Source organism: Myotis myotis, unplaced genomic scaffold (genome assembly GCF_014108235.1).
Source record: "Myotis myotis isolate mMyoMyo1 unplaced genomic scaffold, mMyoMyo1.p scaffold_m19_p_2, whole genome shotgun sequence".
Lineage (NCBI taxonomy): Eukaryota > Metazoa > Chordata > Mammalia > Chiroptera > Vespertilionidae > Myotis > Myotis myotis.
The window spans coordinates 106,009,522-106,028,240 of record NW_023416324.1 but is presented as its reverse complement, the minus strand read 5'-3'; the positions used below and the strand labels follow the sequence as shown (position 1 = coordinate 106,028,240).

General features: G+C 40.0%; 1 pseudogene; it reads right to left on the bottom strand.

Moving 5' to 3' along the window:
• Nucleotides 1–1,986: 1,986 nt before the first annotated feature.
• Nucleotides 1,987–3,140, bottom strand: LOC118676060 (annotated as a pseudogene).
• Between the last annotated feature and the right edge of the window lie 15,579 nt (nt 3,141–18,719).

The window sequence follows — 18,719 nt, the reverse complement described above, 5'->3', positions numbered from 1 at the left end:
TCATCTATTCAAAACAAAGCTGAGCCACCTGCTGCTGCTGCCATGGCCACCACATCACCCCTTGGCTGGCCTGGGGCTCCCAGGGCATGAGCAAGCTACCTCACGCATCTGTGCCCATGGGGCTGCTCCACCAGAGCAGTGGGGCAGAGGTGGGGTAGAGGGAGACGCTAGACAGTGGGAGCTATGACCTTAGGCACCAGAGGGTTGCCTCTGAGGCCAGGGGCTGGGCCACAGGGAGGCTGCAAGGATGGTTGACCGGTGTGGAGCACAGCAGGGAGGAGGCCCTGAGGAGGTGTGCTGCCCAGAGGCCTGGAGCGGTTGGGGGAGGTTGGTCAGGCCACTGCCATCTTTGTTGGGTTAATTTGCATACTCACTCCTGATTGGCGGTGGGCGTCATGAAGTGATGGTCAATTTCCATATTTCTCCTTTATTGGTATGGATAATAAAGGGGTAATATGGAAATTGACCATCAGTCCAACACACAAGATGGCTGCCCTCATGTGGACACAAGATGGTCACTGCAAGAAGGCCAGGACGGGAGGGCAGTTGGAGGGGACTAGGCCTGCAGGGGAGGGCAGTTGGGGGTGACCAGGCTGGCAGGGGGGGGGCAATTAGGAATAATCGGGCCATCAGGGAAGCAGTTAAGTGTTGATCAGGCTGTCAGGAGAGTGGTTAGGGGGTGATCAGGCTGGCAGGCAGCAGTGGTTAGGGGCAATCAGGCAGGCAGGCAGGCAAGCAGTTGGGAGCCAGCAGTCCTAGATTGTGAGAGGGATGTCCAACTGCCCATTTAGGCCCAATCCCACCAGGATCGGGCCTAAATGGGCAGTTGGACATTCCTTGAGGGGTCCCAGATAGGAGAGGGTGTAGGCTGGGCTGAGGGACACACATCCCCCTGCACGAATTTCCTGAACCGAGCCTCTAATATTTATATAAATATATATATATTGCCTTTGTTGTATGCATGCACCCATGTATGCATGAGGTCATCAACTTAGGTTTTTCTTTTTGAGAATAAGTGGAGAAACACTAATGATGCCATCTAGTTGCTATAGGCCATAGCAGAAATTATGGCATCCACTAAATTGGTCTGCCCTCATCTTTTCTTCCTTTTCTGTGTGACATGCCCCATGTGGCTAAGGAATAGACAAAGCAGCTGTGCCAAGATTGTGGACTACATTTATCTCATGTAGAAATGATTTTGCCCATCTGGCATCATGAAAGAGGCTTCTTTTTATATTTTGTTGTACAGTGAGCCTTTCGAATGAATGCATCCTGAAACTTAATTAAATCAAGAATTTTATATTATGATCATAGCTACTTTTCTCAGGAAAATAAGAATAAAATTAGGTTGGTTACTCTCTAAATGTATATATTGAATGACATCTCAGCCAAGAAGCAATCTATACTAATAAAAGGATAATATGCTAATTAGACTGGGAGACCTTCTGGACATCCTTCCAAACAAAGCCATGGTGGCAGGGCAGTTAGGGGCGATCAGGCTGGTAGGGGAGGGCAGTTGGGGGGAGCAGGCCAATGGGGGGGGCGGCAGTTGGAAGCAATCAGGCTGGCAGGGGGTCAGGAGTTGGGAGTGATCAGGCCAGCAGGCATAGTGGTTAGGAGCAATCAGGCAGGCAGGCAGGTAAGTGGTTAGGAGCCAGCAGTCCCATATTTTGTGAGAGGGATGTCCGACTACAAATATATTGACAGTAGATAGGAATTTAAAACAAAATAAATCTAAGCTGATCAAATCCACAATTAAGTGAAGTTTTCATTTTATTCAGTTGTAAATAAAATGGCAGCCATAGTTTTATCCAATGTACTAATGGTATTAACTTCAGAATTAATGAACTGCCTTGTTTGTGCAAAACAAGAACAGTTACGTTCTGTGAAAGGATGTGAACTTTAAAAACTTAGCTCTTTTTCATTTGTTTCATAATTTCCAAATAAAATAAATGGCTCCAGCTACTGTCTTGGCAGTCCAGTTCCCTATATGACTACATCTTCCATGAAGTCATCATATAGCCACTTATAGGTATGATTTTAGGAACATTCTATAGTTTCAAAAAGGTGTTTAAAGTCTGGAGGATACATATATGTTATTTTTGTTGTTTTATCTTGTTTTAGTTTCTTCATTATATCCATTGCATCAATTGGACTCAATGAATTTAAGTGGTCTATTAGCTTGCAATGGTGCTTCAAAAAACACTGCTTTATCATGTGAAAAAATACATCATAATAGGTGTTAAAAGTGAAAATAAATTTTTATGAGGGGTCAATTGAATAAAACACAGGTTTTGTTGTATTTGTTGTTCTAATGATTCTCTTCACTCTGGCTTTTCCAGTTGCCCACTTCAGCTGCATATGTCAAATGATGACAAAGATTCTGTATACAGAAGCTTAATCTCACAAGCTACTTGCCAGAGCACACTTAATGTATAGTACAGGTTTGGATTCCATCTCATTAACACACGAATTTAGTTCTACTCACCCAATATCTATATACAGAAGTACAGGAATATATGTCATGTAAAAGTTTTCAAATCATCTTTTTCTCATTTTTAGTTGGGAAGATTCCAACGACTTTTAAAGGGATACCTTCTGACCAAGGAAGTGTTTCTATTCCCAAATTGCAGAAAAGCAACTTTGAATTCACAACAGGTTTTACTACTCCAAAACAACTAGGACCCAGTTTAAAGAATCCACGGTGGATAATGTGTAGTTTTCTTCCAGCTTTCCCCCTAGGGACTCCAAATGTGGAATAAAAGTTTTATCACTTTCAACAGCAATCACTCTGGCACCTCTTTGAAATAATACTTGAGTCAGGATTCCAGGGCCTGGATTAAATTTGCAGATTAGGTTGTAACCGTCTTCTTTAGCAGGAACTGCACCATGGTCTCAGCCAGTCTGGGACTGCCTATGTAACGCCCGGACTCTAAGCTGCTCTTAGACATCCCTGAGGGCAATTTTCTGAAACCCTCACTGGGTACCAGCTTCTGCTAGAAGTCAGACAAAACACGGGGGTTCCTTGCTGGCATGTCCTTCCATCTCGCCGCTCCTGACCTCCAAATGCAAAAGCGACCAGCACTGAAAAAGGCTGCCAGCCTCAGCCATGGAGAAAGCTCTGAAACTTGGACCCACATCCTTAAACTCTAGGGTCTGTCCCAATGTCACTCAGAGTCATTACAATGTCAGCGAACTCCTCACTGGGAGCCCCATGTGTAGGATCACCCCACCACCAGACTAGGCTGGGCAAAAGCAAACACTACAAACAAGGCAGGAAAACCTCTCCTTGCTTTTCCCTCACTTCCATTTCCTGCCAGGTGCTGCCACTGGAGGACTGAGTGGACTCAACAATTACTTTAAATGCAAATGGATTAAATGCTTCAATCAAAATACCTATGGAGACTTAATGGATAAGGAAATAAGACCCTTACATATGCTGTCTACAAGAGATTCATTTCAAATCAAAAAACAAACTGAAAGTAAATATATTTAATGAAAATGGAAACAAACAAATCAAAAATAATCTGGGGTAGCAATACTCATATGAGGCAAAATATACTTTAAAACAAAGGCTATATATAAAGAGACAATGAAGGACCCAGTAATTCTACTTTGGGTATTTACAGGAGAAACCCAAAATACTAAATCGAAAAGACATATATATCCCTATGTTCATTGCAGCATTATTTACATTAGCCAAGATATGGAAGCAACCTAAGTGTCTATCAATAGATGAATGGATACAGAAGTGGTACATAAAGCCCTAGCTAGTTTGGCTCGGTGGATAGAGCGTCAGCTTTCGGACTGAAGGGTACCAGGTTCCATTACAGTCAAGGGCACATGCCCGGGTTGAGGGCCCAATCCCCAGTGGGGGACATGCAGGAGGCAGCTGATCGATGATTCTTTCTCATCATTGATAATTCTCTCTCTCTCTCTCTCTCTCTCTCTCTCTCTCTCTCTCTCTCTCTCTCTCTCCTTCTCTCTCTTTCTCTCTCTCCCTCCCTCTCCATCCTCTCTGAAATCAATAAAAATCTATCTTTAAAAAAGTGGTGCATATATACAATAGACTATGACTCAGCCATTAAAAAGAATATCTTGCTATCTGCAACATGGGTGGACCTAGAGGGTATTGTGCTGAGAGAAGTCAGAGGAAGACAAATGCCATATGATTTCACTTACTAAGTATATGTGAAATGTAAAAATCAAAATAAATAAACATGCAGAACAGAAACTGACTCACAGAAAGCATTTTGACAGTTGCCAGATGGGAAGGAGGTTGGGGGATGGGTGAAAAAGTGAAGGGATTAAGAAGTACAAATTGGGTCCCTGCTGGTTTGACTCAGTTGGTTAGATCATGGCCCAATACACTGAAAGATCATGGATTTGATCCCCAATTGGTGTGTGTATGGGAGGCAACCTATCAATGTTTCTCTCATGTCGATATTTCTCTCTCTCTCTCTCTCTCTCTCTCTCTCTCTCTCTCTCTCTCTCTCTCTCTCTTCCCCTCCATCCATCCCTTTAAAATCAATAAAAAACATTAAAAAAAATACAAATTGGTAGTTACAGAATAGTCGTGGGGATGTAATGTACAGCATAAGAAATATAGTCAATATATTGTATGGTGTCAGATGGGTACTAGATTTATCAAGGTGATCACTTAGTAAATTATATAAGGTCTAATAACTGGGGTGTACAGTTGTACACCTGAAAGTAATATAATATTGTATGTCAACCATAATAGAAAAATAAAAAACTATTTAAAGTCAAAGAAATATTTCAAATTTGCTTACCAATAAATCTTAGATTTTCTAGGCCAGTGGTCAGCAAACTGCGGCTCATGAGCCACATGTGGCTCTTTGGCCCCTTGAGTGTGGCTCTTCCACAAAATACCACGTGAGGGCACGCATGTACAGTGCGATTGAAACTTCGTGGCCCATGCGCAGAAGTCAGTTTTCGGCCTGGGTGAGTCTATTTTGAAGAAGTGGCGTTAGAAGAAGTGGGGGTATGTTCACTGAGGTCGACCCCTCAGATTGAGGACGTTTTAAGCAAAGGCCAGCTTAGGAGTACCCTAATTAAGTTAATAGCAATGTACCTACCTATATAGTTTAAGTTTAAAAAATTTGGCTCTCAAAAGAAATTTCAATCGTACTGTTGATATTTGGCTCTGGTGACTAATGAGTTTGCCGACCAATATTCTAGGCAGTATTTCTAAGGAATTCCTTGATGTAAATGTTAATTAAAATCTACATATGGAGATGTCCTCTCTGTAATCTTCAGCGTAAATAAAATGCAATGTAATTATATTGTTTTCATGAAAAAAGTAAATTGTAAATATATTCAATCTTAGGTATCAACTAGATATCATTACTTTCTGATTCATATATTCTCTGTCATGATTTAAACTTTAATTACTTCAGGAAAACTTGGAATATTTATACCACATACAAATAGAAATAATATGCCACTTCATATTTTTCTACTAGTGTCTCACTCTGATAAGTTTCTAGACATAGTAGTTTCTTAGGTCTGGCTTTGTGAACATTCTGAGCCCTTACAAAGGTTATGTGATTACAAGTGCCACAAAGAAACAAGTCTGTATATTTTTTTATAAATAAAACAGCAGTTGCATATTTGCTGTATGTCAGTCCTTGCTTTAAGTGCTATGTTGAGTACTCATTTAATTCTTTGTGTCTTAGGTAAATTTTATTCTTATTTTATTGATGATGGCTATTCACACAAATTTAAGGAATGTGACCATAGCTGGTAGAACTGAAGCCAGGCAAGTCTTTTAATAGAGTGAGTATTCTTAAGCATTATGATATACTAGTACCCCGGTGCACAGATTTCATGCACATTAAGAGGGAATTAATTGCCCTAACCAGTCTGGCTCAGTGGATAGAGCATCGACCTGTGGACTCAAGGGTCCCGGGTTCAATTCTGGTCAAGACCATGTACCTTGGTTGCAGGGACATCCCCAGTGGGGAGTGTGCAGGAGGCAGCTGATTGATGTTTCTCTCTCATTGATGTTTCTAACTCTCTATCCCTCTCCCTTCCTCTCTGTAAAAAATCAATAATATATATATTTTTTTAAAGGTAATTAATTAGCAGAGATATTGTAATATTGCTATTTTGCCCTATCTCTATAATAGAAGTATGAGATGAAAGGAAATTATTAAAATGTATATGAAAATAATATATAAATTTATTAATAAATAAACAGTAACCGAAGGATATAACAACAACAGAGGCATGATATAAAACAGACAAAAACATGATATGAAAACAATAAAAACATAATATGAAAACAACAAAACCATGATATAAAAACAATAGTGATGCAAACAATGACTGATAAAGTGATTAAACTTATTCTAATATCTCCCTGTACACCACATTAAGAGTGAAAACACTTTCAGAGTGCTTGACTAATTTCCCTTGTGATGAAGTACTTAGAACTTTAACTGTAACATCATATGCACTTCAAATTCGAGAGAAAGCAACATATAACTGACCATGTGCAAAAATGGGTTCAGGTAGGAATATGCCTACTTTGTCTAGAGTTTGTCCTTGTGATTTAGTAATAGTCATCACAAACGCTGGCATCACCAGAAACCGTCGTTGAATCAATTTAAATGGGAGGCCAGTGTCAGATGGGGACAAATTAATTCTTGGAATCAGAACAGCCTCTCCCTCTGCAGATCCTGTTAATACTTCAGCTTCAATAATGTTAGGTTGTAATCTTTTGATAATAAATCTGGTACCATTACAAAGACCCCATTACTATTGAAATTTCTCAATAGCATGATGATTGCACCCACTCTCAATTTTAATTTATGACACAGCATTCCCGAAGGAGTAATACTATTAAGAAATTCGATGGGAAAATTTTCCTTTTCAGCATCATCTGTGGAATCAATGGAATCATCACTGAAATATGTGTGAAAATCTCCATCAAATATATCCAAATTTTCTTCATTTAATTTTTGAACATGCTCATTTTTTGGACAAAGAATTGCATGTTTAGATATATTTTTAATATTATCTAAAGCAGATGAGATGTTCTTCAGAAAAATGGTGACCAGCAGGAAGGTAGGGAGGGAGAGAGTGTGAGAGCGGAAGGAAGTGATAGAGGAGTGTGTGGACGTGTGTGGTGTGTGTGTATGAGCTAGGGACAGTTAGATTCTGCAGGTCTTCTAAGGGGCTGCTAAACCAGGCAGTCTTAGGCTGCGGAGTCCCGTTCCCTGCGCGGACACTCTTGGGCGGCCAGCACAGGCACAGCGGCCATGCCATCTTGGGAAACAGAGCTGCTTGAGACTAAGATCCTGGCCTCAGAACCACCCCGTTTGATCTCAGATGCATACCAGGACCCTGCAGCCACTGGGGACAGAGACTTGTGACCACAGCTACAGACCTGCGGACACCAAAAGTTCAGAAATCACCTCGGCAGATCCGTGAGTAACAGAGCCCATACCCCCTTCCTGCAGGCTCGCAGGCAGCACCAGAGTAACTAACTGATAGACCCACCCCTTGCCAAGGCTCAGTGCTGCAGGAACTTTAGCCTGGAAGTGCACGAACACCTTGGAACTGATCCAGCATAGGGCCTGGTTCAGGACTCCTGAGCTGGGAGCAATCACGCACTGCCGGCTTCGGAGCCCTGGGCTGGGAGCAATTGCGCAAACCCTGGGAATTTGTCCCGCATAGCACAGGCCCAGGGACTCCGATTCTCTGGGCAGGAGGCAGCACCAAGAACCAGTGACTTGACTGTGTTTCTTATCACTTGCGCCTGAGATCCTGATTCCCTGTGCATTCATACTAAGAGCCAGTGACTCCAATTCCTGGTGCAAGGGCACACAGGGACCCTGATTCTCAAGGCAAGGTCGCGTGAAGCAACAGAGACTCTGATACTGGATTCTTGGGGAACTCTGACTCCTGGAGCACGCTAGGGTGCTCTGGTTTTCAACACACTCCAGGGGGGTCTCTGTTTCAGCATGGTGCAGGCAGGGTCCCTGATTCTAAGGGCGTGTATGAGGCCACATTAAGCACTGACAACAATGACTCTGAGCGAGCCTGGTTCCCACCAACCCACAACAACCACACATCTTAGTGTCAGAGCTCTTCAGTGACACTAGGGTGGTGGGAGGCTCCCACAGCACACGGCCCAGGCCCATGCAACTCGACATTTGAACCATCGGGAGATAATCAGAATGAAGAGACGACACAACACCCAGAGGAAAGACAATGAGGAGCCGCCAAGAAAGGAAATTAATGAAATTAAAGCATGCAACATGACAGAAAAAGAATTCAGAGTAATGGTTGTACAATTCATTCACCGGATGGATGAGAAAATCAACAACCTATGCAAGAATCAGGAAGAAATGAAAAGTGATATAGCTACAATCAAAACACCATGGAAAGTTTCAACAGCAGACTAGAAGAAGCAAAGGACTGAATTAGTGAGTTAGAAGATAAGGCAGAGAAACAAGCTAATTCTGAACAGCAACTGGCGAAAAAAATTAAAAAGCAAGAGGAGAGCCTAAGGGAGCTTCGGGACAACATGAAACGAAGTAACATACACATAATAGGGCTGCAAGAAGGACAAGAAGAGCAGCAAGGATTAGAAAATCTATTTGAAGAAATAATGTCAGAAAACTTCCCAGATATGGGGAAGAAAAAAGTTACACAAGTACAGAGAGTCCCAGGCAAGATGAACCACAAAAGACCCACATCAAGACACGTCATAATAACGATGGCAAATGTACAAGACAAAGACAGAATCTTAAAGGCTGCAAGAGAGAAACAGAGAGTTACCTACAAAGGATCCCCCATCAGATTATCAAATGATTTCTCAACAGAAACACATGAGGCCAAAAAGAATGGACAGAAATTTACAAAATGATGCAAAGCAAAGGACTGAATCCAAGAATACTCTATCCAGCAAGGCTAACATTCAATATTGAAAGGGAAATAAGAAGCTTCACAGGAAAAAAAAAGGCTAAGGGAGTTTATGACCACCAAGCAAGCAATGCAAGAAATGCTAAAGGGACTGGTGTAAAAAGAAGAACTAAAAAGCCCAGAAAGAAAACAGCCACAAAAAAATAGAAATGGCTACAAACAAGCACCTTTCAATAATAACTTTAAACGTAAATGGACTAAATGGTCCAATCAAAAGACATCGAGTTGCTGAATGGATAAAAATACATGACCCATATATTTGCTGTCTACAAGAGACCCACCTCATTAGAAGGGACTCACACAGACTGAAAGTGAAAGGATGGAAAAATATCATTCAGGCAAATGGAAAGGAAAAGAAAGCTGGGGTAGCAATACTTATATCAGACAAAATGGACCTCAAAGTGAAGGCCATAACAAGAGAGAAGGAAGGCCACTTCATAATACTAAAGGGATCAATACAACAAGATATAACCCTGATAAACATATATTCACCCAATGCAGGAGCACCCACATACATAAGAAAACTCCTGGAAGATATCAGGGGAGAGATCGACAACAAGACAATCATAGTAGGACTGATAGTTTATAGCACTACAGGCCTATCTCAACAAACAAGAAATGGTAGTAAATCATCTAAATCTACAGCTCAAAGATTTAGAAAGAGAGCAAGAAGAAAAGCCCAGAGTGAGCAGAAGAAAAGAGATAATAAAGATTAGAGCAGAAATAAATGACATAGAGACCAAAAAAAAATACAGACAATCAATGAAACAAAGAGCTGGTTCCTTGAAAGGATAAACAAGATTGACAAACCTCTAGCCAGGCTCACCAAGAAGCAAAGAGAGAGGACCCAAATAAACAAGATCAGAAATGATAGAGGCGAAATAACAACAGATCCCACAGAAATACAAATGATTGTTAAAAAATACTATGGACAACTCTATTACAACAAACTAGACAACCTGGAGGAAATGGATATATTCCTAGAAAAATACAACATTCCAAAACTTAATCAGGAAGAATCTAAAAATCTCAATAGGCCAATAACTATGGAAGAAATTGAAGCAGTCATCAAAAAGCTTCCAGCAAACAAAAGCCCAGGACCAGACGGCTTCACAGAGGAGTTTTACCAAACATTCAAGAAAGAACTAAAACCTATCCTCCTCAGACTCCTACAAAAAATCCAAGAGGAAGGAACACTTCCCAGCTCATCCTATGAAGCCAGCATCACCCTAATACCAAAACCAGGTAAAGGCAACACAATGAAAGAGAATTACAGGCCAATATCCCTCATGAACATAGATGCCAAAATCCTCAACAAAATCTTAGCAAATCGGATCCAGCAGTACATCAGAAAGATCGTACACCACGACCAAGTAGGATTTATCCCAGGGATGCAAGGATGGTACAATATCCACAAATCACATAAACAAATTGAAAGAAAAAAAACACATAGTCATATCAATTGATGCAGAAAAAGCGTTTGACAAAATTCAACACCCATTTTTGACAAAAACGCTCAGCAAGGTGGTAATTGAAGGATCATACCTCAACATAATAAAAGCCATATCTGATAAACCCACCACCAACATCATACTCAATGGACAAAAACTAACACCATTTCCCCTAAGAACAGGAACAAGACAGGGATGTCCCCTCTCATCACTCCTGTTCAACATAGTACTGGAAGTATTGGCCATTGAAATTAGACAAGAAGAAGAAATAAAAGGCATCCAAATTGGAAAAGAAGAAGTAAAACTGTCCTTATTTGCAGATGACATGATATCATACTTAAAAAACCCTAAAGACTCCATCAACAAACTATTAGACTTAATAAAAGAATTCGGCAATGTAGCATGATACAAAATTAACCCCAAGAAATCTATGGCATTTCTATACACCAATAGTGAATTTGCAGAAAGAGAGACTAAAAAAGCAATCCCATTTACCATCGCACCAAAAAAATTAAGCTACCTAGGAATAAACTTAACTAAAGAGGTAAAAGAACTCTATTCAGAAAACTACAGGACATTGAAAAAAGAGATAGAGGAAGACATAAACAGATGGAAGAACATACCATGTTCTAGGATTGGTAGAATCAACATCATTAAAATGTCCATACTGCCCAAAGCAATCTGTAAATTCAACGCACTTCCCATGAAAATACCAATGGCATATTTCACAGACCTAGAACGAACTCTCCAAAAATTCATCTGGAATAAAAAACGACCCTGAATAGCTGCAGCAATCCTGAGAAAGAACAAAGTAGGTGGGATCTCAATACCAGATATCAAGCTGTATTACAAAGCCACTGTTCTCAGAACTTCCTGGTACTGGCACAAGAACAGACATGTAGATCAAAGGAATAGAATAGAGAGCCCAGAAATCAGCCCCAACCAATACACTCAATTAATATTTGACAAAGGAGGCAAGAACATACAATGGAGTCAAGATAGTCTCTTCAATAAATGGTGTTGTGAAAACTGGACATATACATGCAAGAAAATGAAACTAGACCACCAACTTCAACCATACACCAAAATATACTCAAAATGGATAAAGGACTTAAATATCTGACGGGAAACCATAAAAATACTAGAAGAATCCAAAGGCAACAAAATCTCAGACATATGCCGAAGCAATTTCTTCACTGATACAGATACTAGGGCATTGGAAACTAAAGAGAAAATAAATGGGACTACATCAAAATAAAAAGTTTCTGCACAGCAAAAGAAACCATCAACAAAACAACAAGAAAGCCAACTGCGTGGGAGAACGTATTTGCCAATGCTATCACTGATAAGGGTTTAACCTCCAACATTTATAGGGAACTCATACAACTTAACAAAATGAAAATAAACAATCCAATCAAAAAATGGTCAAAGGGCCTAAATAGACACTTTTCAAAAGAGGACATTCAAGAAGCCAAGAGACATGAAAACATGCTCAAAGTCGCTAATCATCTGAGAGATGCAAATCAAAACAACAATGAGGTACCATCTCACACCTGTCAGAATGGCTATTATCAACAATTCAACAAACGACAAGTGCTGGAGAAGATGTGGAGAAAAAGGAACACTTGTGAACTGCTGGTGGGAATGCAGACTGGTGCAGCCACTATGGAAGACAGTATGGAGTTTCCTCAGAAAACTGAAAATGGAACTCCCATTTGACCCTGTGATCCCACTTCTAGGAATATATCCCAAGAAACCAGAAACACCAGTCAGAAAGGATATATGCACCCCTATGTTCATAGCAGCACAATTCACCATAGCTAAGATCTGGAAACAGCCTAAGTGCCCATCTGTAGATGAATGGATTAGAAAACTGAGGTACATCTACAGGATGGAATACTATGCTGCTGTAAAAAAGAAGGAACTCTTACCATTTGCAACAGCATGGATGGAACTGGAGAGCATCATGCTAAGTGAAATAAGCCAGTCAATGAAGGAAAAATACCACATGATCTCACTCATTTCTGGATAATAAAGACCATTATAAACTTATGAACAATAATAGATACAATGGCAGAGCTGCCTCGAACAGATTGTCAAACTACAGCAGGAAGGCCGGGGAGGGTGGGAAGGTGGGGGATGGGAGGGTAAGAGATCAACCAAAGTACTTGTATGCATGCATATAAGCATAACCAATGGACATAAGACACTGGGGGTTAGGGGAGGCCAGGGGATTGCCAAGGGCGGGGGAAAAAAAGGAGACATATGTAATACTCTCTGTAATACTTTAAGCAATAAAAAAAAAAAAGAATGAGATGTCCATCCTCATTTCTGAGGGAAAGACAGAGGTGGGGCTGGGGCTTGTCAGGGGAGCCAACACTTTCTCTGTGTGCACAGTGGCAAGCAATGCTAATTTTCTCTCTTATGGCAAGAAGAGGCAATGTTCTTGGGAGTTCTGGAAGGTCTGAAACAATCTATACTAATAAAAGCGTAATGTGCTAATTAGACTGGACAGCTGAATGACCTTCCAGACATCCTTCCGGATGACCTTCCAGACGAAGCTGGGCTGTGAGGGCCGAGGCAGGCTGCCGCAGCTGCGAGGGCCAAGCCCCTTGCACAAATTTCATGCATTGGGCCTCTAGTGTATTAAATAAAATCCCCCCCCCCACACACAAAAATATATTATCTATAGCAGTGGTTCTCAACCTTGGCTGAACATTAGAATCACCTTTGAATCTTTTTAAAATACTGATTCCTGGGCCTCATCCTCTAGAAATTGTTTCTTTGTTATGGGATAGGGCCACAACATTAGTAACAAAGAAACAGAATTAAAACTTTATTATGGGGAGCTGCTACAGTGTTTTGGACAGGTTCAAGCCTTGGACTGATGAGAGGGCACAGTCCTCTCATTGCCACGTGAAAGTCCCAGCTTGGAGGAGCAGGGCCCTCCCAGCACAATTATAGCCAACAGCTGTAGTTATAAGCTTGAACCTATGGTCCAAACATGCTTGAGTGGCCCCACATGCATGGCCCCACATGCTTGAGTGATGTAGGCTTGATAGAGTTCAGGTGCATGTAGTTGAGTAGGATTAAAACCCAGGAGAATGTTGTAAACATCTTAGTCACACCCTTACTTTGCCTGTAAGATCTGCTATAAAATAAAGGCATGGCTGTGGGTGTGGTCACTGTCTCTCAGAGAAGCAGTGTCTCACCAAGACCTGGCTTTCATTCTCTTGTCTGTCTTTTCTAAGCCTTTCAGCTACCACCACTCAGGTTCACTCCTGGCTGTGCTGGCCTGGCACACTTTAGAAAGATATGCCTACACACTCCCTGCCTCAAACCCTGCCCTTACAGGAAACAGTTCAGGGAAACAGCTCTGGGGAGGGCGCAGCCGTTGCCAAGACAACCCCCGCAGGACTGACTTCCTTCCGCTTGGTCACAGCGGGTTGTGGTCGTGATGAATGAAGCAGGGGGTCCCTCGAGGGTGAGGACGATGGAGCCCCAACGCACTAGGGTGTCTGCGTTCACGACTTCAGAGACCAGGTTCATTGACACAGATCCGTTTCATTGAGGAACTACAGGAGTATATATAGCATGAGAGGACCAATCAGAGGGAGACACGTTGCTATAGGTGAGCAATGGCTGAAAGGCTGGGGTACTGTGCACGTGGCTCTAGGAGTTCATTCAAGCGGGCGTTGCTACTTCCTGGTGTGCCGAGGAAGCATGTCATGGTGGAGTGTGCTCACACCATTGCATCAGCCGCAGTGCTGAGACATACTTCCCGAGCTCTAAGTACAGATGAACACCACCCATGGTTTCTATATAAGTAGACTAGTGGCCCAGTGCATGAAATTCATGCATGGGGGGGTGTCCCTCAGCCCGGCCTGGAACCCCTTGGGGGAATGTCTGACTGCCGTTTTGTATTACTTGTATGGAATTACCAGATGAACTTTACCTTTAAAAATCCTTTTAGCTAAATACTGACATTGCATTCATTTATATATTTCACTTAGTTGATTTTTGCATCCTCCAGGGGGGCAGACTTAGAAAGTAAATAAAACTGACTTAAGTGGTTTGTTTTACTTTTCAGTTTGTTGAAAGTATTAAATACTGTGTAATTAAAATGGCTTAAGCTTTTTTAGAAATTAAAATATTTTAAACAAGAAAAAAAGATTAAAGTCATTGTTGATAGATATGTATTTATTGCTATTTTGTTATTCAAATTGTTTTCTTTTTTTCATTGTTTCTTCTTAAAAATTGTTTCTTCTTTAACAGTTTTTATAATACTGGTCTGGTGTTGATGAACCTCTTTAGCTTTTTCTTGTCTGGAAAGCTCTTTATCTGTCCTTCAAGTCTAAATAATAGCTTTGCTGTATAAAATAATCTTGGTTGTAGGCCCTTGCTTTTCATCACTTTTAATATTTTTTGCCAATCCCTTCTGGCCAGCAAAATGTCTGTCTTATGGGAGGTTCTGCATGGGTAACTAACTGCTTTTCACATGCTGCCTTTAAAGGTCTCTCTTTGTCTTTAACTTTTGACATTTTAATTAGGATGTGTCTTGGTGTAGGCCTCTTTGGGTTCATCTTGTTTGGGATTCTCTGCGTTTTCTAAATTTCCATGTTTATTTTCTTCACCAGGTTAGGGAAGTGTTCTGTGATTTTTTCCCCCCATAGGTTTTCAATTCTTTGCTCTCTTTCTTTTCCTTCTGGCATCTCCATGATGCAATTGTTGGTACATTTGAAGTTTCCCCAAAGGCTCCTTATATTATCCTTATTATTTTTGTTTTTGTTTTGTTTTGTTTGGGGGGGGGGGGTTATTGTTTGTTTTTGTGTCCTGTTGGGTGTTTTCTGTTTCCTTATCTTCCAAATCTCTAATTTAATCAACTGCTTTATCTACTCCATTGTTGATTCCTTGTAATGTATTCTTCATTTTAGTTAATGTATGCTTTATTTCTGACTAGATCTTTTTTATTAGAATATATTTTTATTGCTTTCAGAGAGGAAGGGAGAGAGAGCTAAAAACATCAATGATGAGAGAGAATCATTGACCAGCTGCCTCTTGCATGCCCTCCATAGGGATCGAGCCCACAACCTGGGCATATGCCCTGACCAGGAATTGAACCATTACCTTCTTGTTCATAGGTCAATGTCAACCACTGAGCAACACTGGCCAGACTGGCTAGTTCTTTTTTATGTTTTCTATTTTCATTTTTATTTTTTCTGTCTCTCTATTGAAGTTCTCACTAAGTTCATCTACCCTTCTCCTAAGTTTATTGAGCATCATTATAAACATTGTTCTGTGTCCTTGCACTGGAATCCTGGGCTGTGGAGGTCCTCAAGGGAGGACCTCCAAAGCAGAGATATCTCTCCCAATTTTTACTCACCACAGGTAGGTGTGGGGTCAGCCCATTCTGCATCTCTGCCCCTCCTACCAGTATTGATGTGGCTTCTTTATATCCTGTTATAGGACTTCTGTTTAGCTAAATCTCAGGTGGTTCTGAATGATAGTTATTCTGTAGTTTACTTGTAATTTTGATGTGCTTGCAGGAGGATTGACCATATTTACCTATGCTACCATCTTGACCAGATTCTGCAATATTTTTAAATAATCCAGTAGGTCCCCATATCTCCTCTCTCTTTGAATGCAATTTTCATAACAGGATTATCAAATAATAATTGCCTATAAATATCAAATAATTAACCTATCTGTAACTATAATTAATTCTGTTCAAATACATAACATGATAAACAGTTCATAATGTTAATACATATGTATTTGAACATACACAATATACAGCACAAAATAAAAAGACTAGGAGAATCTTTTAAAAAGAACCAAATATTACAGATCATGGCAAGATGATAGTACACTAAACCCTGTCTCTCCTACTTAATGTAGCAATAAAGCCTTGATTGAATATAGAGCAGCTCTTTAAGGCCTCTGAAACTGTAATAGTATAAGGTAGATTAAAAGTCCTACAACTAAGGATATAAAGAAGAAGCACATCGATACTGATAGGAGGGTCAGAGATGCAGAATGGGCTGGCCCCAAACCCACCTGTGGTGGGTAAAAATTGGGAGAGATATCTCTGCTTTGTTTATATGGATTTTACCATATTAAAAATTAAAACTAAAAATTTGTTAAAACACAAGTTTGTATTTCAATAGCTTTGAGAGTGGTGATGTCAGCACCACATATCACAAGCCTCTGGAAATTTCCCTGTACACCCATTTGAGAAATATTAAAAAGATGGTTTAGTGATATTTTTAAATATATTTTTATTGACTTCAGAGAGGGAGGGAGAGGGAGAGAGAGAGATAGAAACATCAATGATAAGACAGAATCATTGATCAGCTGCCTCCTGCATGCCTCCTACTGGGAATCGAGCCCACAACCCAGGCATGTGCTCTTGACTGGAATCAAACCCGGGACCCTTCAGTCCATAGGCCAATGCTCTATCCACTGAGCCAAACCAGCTAGTGCTGGTTTAGGGATTTTTTAATTACTGACTTTTATTAAAACATTTTATTCTATGTTATTCTGTTATTAAGCTTATAAAGGACAAAGACTTAAATATATTTTAATTAACTAATTCTCAAAAAATTATTTTAGCAACCCAGCATTCATCTCATATAGTCCTGATAAAATGTTTTATATGTTGGAGGTCAATTGAAGAAGCTCTGCTCTGACACACTGGAGTATGATTTTTATAATATTTAAAATATGAGACATCTCATAAATTCTCCATTTTTCAGCTAATTTTTAGAAGAGGCTCATTTTAATTCCATTAGAGTTTTCCTCCAATTTAAGAATGTATAATTTTTATTCTCAGTAATGTGAAAAAAATAATGACACTTCCAATTTCAACATATGTAATTAAGATAGAACCTCTGGACTCTTATCAAACCAAGTTGTCAGTGGAAGTAATTGTAACAATAATAGTAATCATAGAAACAGTAGTCAGAGTAGAAGTAGTAGTTTAGTTTTTGCCCCTTCACAAATCTACAAATTTGGATCATCATCATGTCAAACTCTGCAGTCTGAAGTGATTCTTTTAAAGTGGGAAGAGAAGCATGTGTTTCTTTATACTCAGACAAAAGGATTTATAGGAGCATGCAGTAAGTTACAGAGTGAGGGGGTTTGTGGAGTGACAATTGTCTAAAAATCATGCTATTCCAGACAAATAATAGAGAGAGATTCTATGGCCATTTCCCTTTATACATAACCCTTCACCTGGTAAATGGCTAAGAGAGGATTTCAGTCACTAGTGCCTGCTCAGAATAAAGCACTGTGTGACCAAGGGCATGTGCCTGGGTGGCTCTTTAGCTGTGTTTTCAATGATTTGACACTGCATGAAAGTTAGTTTTTAGCCACTTTTAACTGTCATCTAAAGAAAAAGCTAGTATCCTCTGGACTTGGTAGCCAGGTCTGTCTGTTAGTCGAACCCTGGTTGCAATGATTACTTCTTCTTCTTCTTTTTTAATTAACAAGGTAAACCCATGTTCCTCTCCTAATGGAATTTTTAAATTCATTTTTCTCTTTCATGCTCATTCTTTCTTCCTTATCTCATCATCTCCTTCTCTTATCATCATCATCATCTCTCTCTCTCTCTCTCTCTCTCTCTCTCTCTCTCTCTCTAAATAAATAAATAAATAAATAAATTGAGCCTTCTTTCTCTCATCCATGATGCAAGAAATTGTCAATACTTGCACAACTTCCAAGCAGATGTTCAAAAAAGTATTCCCTGGAGAAACTGATTATTCAAAAACTAAAAACACCTCTAGATTTGGGGGTTACCGGAAAGAAAAAAAATGCAGCTTTCTACCCATTCACCATACTGTGAGGCAAATAAATTAACAAGGCCTATCACTGAAATTTGCTGTTTCATTATCTGTGGCATATCTATAAGTGGACTAGGACCACCAGACACTTCAGGAAGGCCTCAGACAAGAGAGACAAAAACAAACAAAAAGAAAAGCTAAACTTGAAGAAAAAAAAAACCAGATCTATGAAAAAATAGCAAAAATTTCCCCCAAACTCTAATTATTATCCTCTGAGACATAAAAAAAAACTACAAGACAGAATAAGAAATAAACTAAAAGAGAGGGCATGTGTGGGAGGCAGGAATTGAAAATAGGATAACCAAAGTTTTATATTAAATTAGGGTATAAAAGATAAATTGAGAAAAATCTCTCAGAAATTGTAACAAACAAAAATACTGAGAAGAAAAATAGAGAAGAAAAGGTACGAGAGAGAAGAGGAGATAGAAAAGGGAGAGAACTGAACTAAAAAAGAAAAGTGGATTTGAACACC